This window comes from Siniperca chuatsi, linkage group LG2 (genome assembly GCF_020085105.1).
Source record: "Siniperca chuatsi isolate FFG_IHB_CAS linkage group LG2, ASM2008510v1, whole genome shotgun sequence".
NCBI lineage: Eukaryota > Metazoa > Chordata > Actinopteri > Centrarchiformes > Sinipercidae > Siniperca > Siniperca chuatsi.
The window spans coordinates 22,082,666-22,091,885 of NC_058043.1; the positions used below are offsets into that span (position 1 = coordinate 22,082,666).

Here is a 9,220-nt window from a genome sequence, read left to right on the forward strand (position 1 = left end):
TCCCTTCCATTTTTTACTTAAATTAAATAAATAAAAAGCTAAACTGAGCACGAGTGACACAACTGAACCAAGCTTCAGTGTCCTAATGAAAGACAGATGTCTTTTTATAGGTGCAGGGGAGTGCAAAAAGGTTTTGATCCGTTTACACAATCCACCCTTGAATGATTTAACTGCATGGCATAATATGGGCCTGATGGTGTGACATATAAAACATAAAACAGTCAGGAAGGCTAATGATAGCTGGTAGTTTTACTCGAGTCTTGTGATTCACCATAATAACAAGACAAAAACATATGCAAGCTCATAGATAACTTGATACTGTTTTCACGTGTCAATGCCACTGACAACTGAAACCAATAAACTTGATGAAGAATGTTTCGGTACTGATACAAAAGTGTAGACAGATACTGTATGGAAGAAGACACCTTGCTCCCTCTGGGTTAGAGGGACAGTGGGAGAGAGGGAAAGATGTGGAAATTTACTGAACCAGTATGACTGAATGACTGCAAATATTTCTCAACATTACTCACATAATTCCTGTAAGTGGACATTTCTTTACTGGCATACCCTGCTGAATTACGTTTCCCACTGTGGACAGCACTGTAACACAGTGCAACAACTTTGCAATGACTACACTACCTCTCACATTATTATTCACTTGTTTGGGGAGTTATCCAGGACTTAACAAATAGAAGATTACATTATCAAACCAACTACATTGATAAGACACACTAAAAAAAGGAGAAAAATCTAAATACCAAAATAACAGATGCAGATAAGTTAAATAGTTGGTGTTTCTAGAGTCAAACACACAGCGTTATGAAGGCTTGGTCTTCAGTGTCTACTATTAAAATTAACAGTAGCTCCAGCAAAAATGGTGCAGTGGCTTTTATGAAGCCCACAACACTTCCATAAGTTACAGAGACAACATTATCAGCAGTGCAACAAAACGGCCCAAAACAAACCTCCATATACAGGCTGCACACAAGCCCCACTGAACTTCCCTCCTGCAGGAGCCACACAGTGAGTCGTACAGACCCAGGCAGTGTTATTTGGCCCTCATTCCCAACAGCAAGACTGACTCAGAGAGAGAAATAGTCATGCCTGTGAAGGCATTTTGGGTTGACAGAATTCTTCTTCTGAAGAAAACACTCCCATGGTCTTATTACTGCAGGTCAAGTGAGACTTACACACAGTACATGAACATGAACATGAAAAAACAGTTAATAAGACCAGAGCTATTTACAGTACAAGATAATATCGTACAGTTTAAGCCAAATGTTTTAGTTCTGTTGTCCTGCTTGATAGCCCAATACAGTGTTCATAAAAACAACACATTTGTTCATGGGGATAGCTATGTGTTTTCATGTTTTCTGTATTTGTGAGACAGAGAGAAACAGAAATATAGACAAGCTTTTGCTAAAACTTTGATGCATGAATATTTGTACAGCTCACCATAGAGACCTCGTGTAAAAATCATGCCTGTAATTTACATGCTTCTTGCTCTGCACAGTTTTCCTGTAATCCTGTAATCCTACCTTGCCAGGTAACTCAAGGAAGCCAAGATATGTCAGACAAAAACATGATCTCAGAGACTGAAATATTTCAACCTGCCCCACTTTCAGCTGGTTCATGCCTATGACAGTCACTGTTTGACATGGCCTGTTTTTTACTGTAAGTTTGTGAAAGGTGCAACAGGAAGAACCCGTTACAGCAGAAGATTATGTATTACCAGAAGAATGTCTGTGTGTTTTTAAAGGAAACCAGACAATCACTGGAGCAGTGGGACAGTGGTGATGGTGGTGGTGGTGGTGGTGGTGGGGACTCAAATATTCTGCATACACACTCTCTCGCACACACGATTACCAAACAAGTCAGGTCCCCTGAGAGAAAGGAAATGATCAGGAAGTCAGTCTTACTTCTCATCTAAACAGAAAAGAAACACCTGCGGTATATTTTTACCCTGAAAATACAGCAAAGACTAGGCTGCAGCAACCATAGATATCACAATGTGACACTAAACATCCTCCTAGAGACACATTGTCTACATTGACTGACTTCTAGGCCTATTACTACATTTTCTGTTTCTTTCTGCAATTTTAAAAGGAAAGCCACTCTTCCACACAAATATGCTTGGCTGAGTTTTTGTACTGACACTGAAGCTGTGACTTTAGGCTGTTACAGTGTGACTCATTATATATACAGCTTGGTCACTGCATGATGCATTCAGAGAGCCAGCTAAACAGTTAAGGTTTCTTCCAACCTGACCCTGAGGTTTCAAAAGCTGCTGATTACTTCCTATCAAGTATACCAGTTCATTACAAGAGGACATTTACAGTACGTACTTGTTTCAACATCGCATTACAAAAAAGTAGTGCAATGGTACAAGTATTTTAAGCGAACATTGTTTTCAATGGTCTGCTATTCATCAATGTGACTTTAAAAATGCAAGACACATATTTTAAAAGTGAAAAGAAAGGCTATTTATAAGCAAAATCTGGAACATTTTAACAATAAGGAGAACTACATCTAGATAAGATCTGTGTGCGTGCTTCTCTGTCTCTCATTTGAGTGCTGCTGTGCTAAAAATAGGTAGGAGACAAACTTCTGGTTTCTGTAATAGCATATTCATTTCACAACCATCATCCCCTTGCTGTGTGCCTCCTGCAGCAACACACTGAAGCATTGACAGACACACACACACACACACACACACACACACACACACAGGCTTCACACACATAGGCTTTACCGGTTGTGCACACCACACATACACAGACACACACTCACACAGAAACAGTGACTTCCTGTTTCTAAAGTTAGTCTGCACCATAACATCCTCTTGGTTCATTTAGGCAAGAAGAAGCTGCTATTTTGGTTGAAGGCCTTTATTGGCTCATTTCTGCAGCTTGAAAGTCACAGATGTCCTTCAGCAGTATTTATATCCACACTGTGGCCCTAAAATGTGCTTTGTTTATTGTTGGGCTGGAATGAACTCCGCAGTGGTATTGGATGGAGTTAAGTTTGGAAGTCACACATCAGGTTAAGTGCTAGTTGCTATTTGTATACATAAACACTGGCAGCAGGGTTGAGGTTTATGCCTGGTTAAATGAGCAACAAAGCAGAAAGAGCAGGAGTTCAGAGACAAAATGTCATGTGAAACATAAACAAATAATATCAATGTTGTTTCTAGTAAGATATTAAGCATGCCAACTTGTGCTGAGTGTAAATTCATTGTGTTTATAATCACTGAGACACTGAGCTCTGTATTAACAGACCCACTCATACATACAATAACAATTTTATGACAGCTACTCCGCCATGCTGGCCACCTTCAGCAGTTCCCCCAGCCCACCACCTATCCCTCCATCCTTTTCTCTGTCCCTCCCCCATCCTTACGTTTAGAGGAATCCACAGCTGTTGGGGACATTCTGTCCCTCTGCTTCCGAGCAGCTGGAGTATCAATCTCCTTATGTGTGCATCCATATGTGTGTATGCTTGTGTGTGTCCATCCTATACACGCCAAGATATTAATAGCTTGCAGTTGTTTCTTTTGAGTGTACACAGCAGGTCTTTGTGTTTGTATAAGTAGGATGTGCTTGTGCGACAGTTGAGGGTGCGTGTACACGTGTATCAGTACATCAGTGCTGGCGTGTGTTGGTGCCAGTGTATTAATAGTACCCATTTGTTTCTTTTAGAAGAACACTGTGGCTCTTTGTTCAGGATTTCAGTATATGTAACCATGCCAGTTTATTTTTAATGTCACCTGTCAGTAAACACTTGTGTTATTGCATGTAATCGTGCAAGTGCACATATGTTTGATGACATTGAGTTTGTACGTTGCTGTTTCTCGACATATTAATAGCATCACACCACTTGTTTTGATGAGTGTGTGGCTTGTAAGTGTATTAATAGCATTCCCGATTGCCCACAGATGCTTCTGTATGTGTATGGCATGTGTGAAACTATCTGTCAATAACTTCAGCCTCATATACAGTATATCAGCCCTACTGCAAATGGGTGTGGATAGAGAATGAGTTTACTATAGCCGACTGTGATGATATTGGATGATATTGGCTTATCCCAGTCTTGGCACATATATTATATTGTTGGCAGACATGTGAACAGAAATTGCAGTACATAAATGTTTTACAGGCTGCATTTTCAAGTTAAACATTTTTGTTGTATTTGCTATTTAAAGGTATTAATAATAATTCAATTTTCAGTAAAGTTTACTTTATAAAATGTTCTATTGTTACTTATTGTTACAATAATCTGTGATAATGAAATGTGCCTTAATACATATATAGCTGCAACTAATGTTTTTTTTATTATCGATTCATGTGCAAAGTTTTTCTTGATTAATCAATTAATTGTTTGTTAATTGTTTTGCATCAACAATTTACCAGAGCCCAAGGTAATGACTTTAAATTGCTTGCTCTGTCTGTCCAACAGCCCAATACACAAAAGTATTCAATTTACTATGACACAACATGAAGAAAAGCAGGAAATCCTGACATTTAAGAAGCTGAAATTATACAATGTCTGGGATTTGTACTTGAAAAATCACTTAAATGATTATTTGATTATCAAAATAGTTGCATTAATTAATTAGATTAAAGATTAATTTTCTTTCTATCAACTAATCAGTTAATCAACTAATCATTCTACACATTTTAATAACGAAATTTGAGGAATCTTTGTCAGAAATCTTTGTCATGCCAAAGATTTGTGGCTGGTGTGTCATAATCAGATGTTTTGTATTTGTTGCAATAAACTCTGTAAAGCATACCGCACAGCTCATTTCCTTTTTCTCCAGAGGCTTATGAAGTAACAACTTATTAATTATGCCACAATATAAACCATACATTCCTACACTTGACTGTCAACAGGATAAGAGCACAAGCAAATATGAGATTCTTTCATCATCTAGTTTTTTCTCTCTCTCATAGTCATCAGTACTGTTTTGTACTAACTCTCTTCAACCAAAAGTTCAGTGGTCAGACAGTTATAAGACTGCTCTTGATGTTGTGTCCCTGAGGCGGCGCGGGAAAAGGATGAGAGGTCACCAACTCTCTGTAGAGTTGTGTGTATTTGAGAGCTAGCATGCTCTTTAGTGTGATTCTCCAGCTTGATTTCTCACAACCAAAACAGACTGACAATTGTTGAAATGGTTTCATTTTTTCTCCTGTGGGTTCCAAAGGGCCATCTTTTTTGGAGGGGGAAAACAGAGCTAAATTTGGCCCAGCGTGCTGTCATAAGGTTGGCATGAGACTGCAACTCTGTCTTGCCCGAGGACACACACAATATGTGTTACTGCTAAAAGAATTGACACTGATACTTTCATGACCTAGGCCTAGCAGGTGCTCATCGTTCATAACAGAGAGTGTTGGCACAGTACTAATACACACCCTCATTCAGATATACCACACACGAATGAACACCTTAACCTTGCCCTCAATTATGCAAATTAAGACATGAGCCACCATTTGACCTGATGGGAACACCAGCTGACTTCCTTTATGTACTTCAAAAGAAACAGTGATCATCTAAGCATGGACTGATTCAGGTCAGTGCTCTGTGCACCTCATCTCCACCTACAAACATCCACCCCTGCTCTGTGATCGTGCCAATACCAGATGTTACCTGGGGAATTTACACACACAAAAATACTGACATATATTTGGTTTTTACATGTAAAATCCAACGCCTGGCATAAGGCTGATTTGACTGAGATAACAGGTTCTCATGCCCACTTCCTGCTGTAAGTTGCCCTTGTGTCTGCAGTATACTGTGTATAACGGTCTGATATTGCACACTAGGTTAGAAGGCTATGTACACAGAAGGGATTCTTTGTTTCAAATACACCCTGCAGTCTGTAAGAATAAGGTTACTGTCTTCTGGTAAGAGCCTGCTTTCACGGGTGGTTTTGATAAAGTTACTGTCTTTGTTTGAACTTTGTTGATTTCCCTAATACTCTCCATCTTTTGCCTTCTCTCTCACACACACAAACACACACTCACATGATACACAGGCAGAGCAATGGTCCTGTTGCTGTGTTTTTAAGGAGCAGAGTGTATCACTAGTCAGCTGAGTTGATCTTAAATCAGATCTTAAATCAGGAACAGGAAATGTGATCTGGGGCTCTGGCCAGTCAAGAACACTGCCCCTATTGTCAGTGCACTGCTGTGGCTCACATTGGGAAAACACTGGGGACTTTTAAAGGTTATCTGTCCTGGGAAAAGGTTGATATTCACTTTCACAACTAACCTGCAGCACAAATATATACCCAAAATGGATACCTGATGATGGCCTGATCACTAAATATGACTTTGTCTTTGTTGTACTTCTTACTGTAAATGTAAAGGCCTATCTGGGGTCAGTAGAGGGGTCAATAAGGAAGCTAATCCAACAAGCTTGTGTGCACACTCATGGCTCATTTCGAAGGTTATGTAATCACTGTTCCTACTGTGGCAAGTTTACATTCTTTAGTCAACCATAACTGTTCACATGATCAAATGTAAGACTGACTTTATGAATAGTTTCATCGTGTTTAGAATATTACGCAGCAGTCAGCCAAACATCTAGCCAAGTAGTATTAGGTGATACCATGGGTGTAGTAGGTTGGAATAAGCGTGGCATTAAGCAATATAGAACACAAATGAACACAAGTAGTTTGTGTTTTGAATGATTTAATTTACTTACTTGTTCCTAGCAAATGACGTCACATTCGAAACACCAATTCTGAGGAAAAGTTGCAAGCAGTGCATGCAGAGGTCAAGCTAATCTAATAGGCTAGGCTATGAAAACAAAGCTAAACTAGCTTTCATTTCCTGCAGGCATTGTGGATGCAGCACAAGCTGGCCAAGTTTAACAGGCTGGCTTTGTCATGTTTCTTTGCAAATGCATCACAAATAATGAAACAGTCAGAGGAGTGAATGATGAATGAACGGATGATTTGCTGCCTTTTCATTTTTACTAGTTAACATTAGCTAGCTACAGACTGCCGTTCAAAGGCTACCGGCAGCTACCGACAACTATTAAGGTGGTAGATTAATTGATAATGAAAATAATCTTTATTGCAACCCTACTTCCAAACCTGTACTCAATATTATATAAAGCAGAGAAAGACTAATAAAAAGAGGCATTAAATGCAGGTAAGAATTTAAGATTCCTTATTTTGGGTTCATTGAAATTTTACTTAATAAATGTACATTCAAGACTTTTTCTTAGCCAACTCTCTAGGAAACTCAAAAAAGAAAACCAAAACAACTAGCACACCTATTCACCTGTTCCCTACAGTATGTGTTAAAACACACAGTGAGTTGAATGTTTTGGAAAGGCTCTAAATAAACATGATCATCTTATGTGTTTTAAATAATTGTGAATTTCTATTAGTGGGTTACCCACTATGCAAAGTGAAACCCAACTTCATACCTCAAGGCAAAGTCAAATGAAACAGACAGACATGAACAAAATTTCCACTTCTCCAATGTAAGTGGGAATATTTTACCTTTTCTTTAAGATGATAGTGGTAGAGATTCACTTTAACCTTCAGCCATATGAGGCCTATTCTATGACAAAGCCAAACCCATAGGCTATAACAACTTGTGGAGCAAAGGGGCCTGTGTGATCAACAGTTTAGTAAGATGACACCGATCATGTAACATAAAGGGCTGGTTATTAGGATCAGCGCCTTTACTCAGTGATACGCTTTTGTAAACACACACACACATGCCTGGATACAGTATTTGCACGCTGCAAGGACAACCATGCATGCACACAGGTAGACATTTAACCATTCAAAGCAATAATGATCACTGCTAGTTATCTGAGATGATGAGAGGAAAAAATGAAGGAGTGAGAGATCTAAAAGGCAACAAAAAGGGGACAGAGGAGTGTAGGTGGTGTCGATTCCTTTGGCACGGCCCACATGAAACTAATGTAACTGTATCCCCGCAACAGCACTAAGGCTATGACCTCATCCCGTCCAGAGAGGGAACCTGGACACATGAGAACATTATTCCACGCATGGCTGCCATGTGTGTGTGCGTGTGTGTGTGTGTGCATGCGTGCGTGTGTGTGTGTGTGTGTTTTCATTTTCGAGGGACCAAAGGGGCTTGGGTGGGATCTAACAATTTTTATGACTTCTGTCATAATACAGCACACACACTCAAACACAGCTGCCCACCCCCTGGTCCATCAAACAACCAAACATTTGTTGCCTAGTAGTGAATGAGTCAAACTTTTCAATGACATTATGTAGGAAATTCTACACTAGTACTCACAATGAGGCCTTTATACCATAATCACACAATTATTTACCTTAAAATAGTCATGTTGCCTGCCAGATTAGGATAATTACCAGAGCACCTTGAGTTACAGGGAATCAATTAGGCAGTCAATCAGGCAGGTAATAAGGTATTTACTAATTCATACTGCAGCATCTGACTCTGGGTTATGACCTCATGACTTGTACACTTACTCTGATTTTGAAAATTATTATGGCACGTTTTTTAAATTTCTTCAAATGAAAGGGGAAAACCTTAATTGCAATTGAAAATCTCAGCCAGGTGAGCTTTTACACCTGTTGAGTTTGGACGCAAGTCAGAAGGATAACATGGATTAACAGTGTTTAGTTCACATTTTTACCATAAAACAAGGTAAACAGCGGTGTTTCAGCGTACTTCAAGTATTTCAGCTGACATGAGTTCGTGTACACAAGAAAGACGTAAAGCAACAGTCAAAATATTTTTTTAAATTAAGTTATAGTTTAAAAAAAAAGGTAGTTACAAGTTTTAAGCGCGTTTGCTAGCTACTTAACAGTGCAGGTTAGCAAATAAACATCGCCTACCTTTTGGAGGTGAAGTTCAAACGCGACACATTTCCAATGTAATGCGACACCGGAGGGGCTGACAGCCAGTTTTAAGGTAGCTATAGCAAGTCAGAAAAAAGAAAAGACGGATAAAAACTTAGTCCACCTGTCTATCTTGTCATATTGGGTCTTTTTAGACAAAACTGGTCTTTGTTGTATCAGTTAGCTGGCTGGTCTTTTGTAATAAAAAACATTAACGTTGGTTCCAACCGTCAGCACGCGCCGCTGTCAGAGCTGTAAGCACACAGTCAACTAACCTCAGCGCTTCAAAATGTTTCGGTAATTATGTAAGAGAAATACTGTCCATAGTAACAACTGCTCTCCGCTTATCTCTCTCCTCACTGA

At 39.2% G+C, this 9,220-nt stretch overlaps 1 protein-coding gene across 4 annotated transcripts in view; it reads right to left on the reverse strand.

The window, feature by feature from the left end:
- Positions 1 to 9,220, reverse strand: part of LOC122868468 (histone deacetylase 7-like) — a 45,216-nt gene that overhangs the window by 27,091 nt on the left and 8,905 nt on the right. Inside the window, exons 1-2 of one of the 4 annotated variants that reach the window (XM_044180488.1) lie at positions 9,133 to 9,205; positions 8,855 to 8,934 (exon numbers count right to left, since the gene is read on the reverse strand). The exons of the other annotated variants lie outside the window; for them this stretch is intronic. The gene's annotated coding sequence lies outside the window, so the exon portion shown is untranslated. Of the gene's footprint in view, positions 1 to 8,854; positions 8,935 to 9,132; positions 9,206 to 9,220 lie in introns of those variants that run through there. 4 annotated transcript variants of the gene reach the window in all.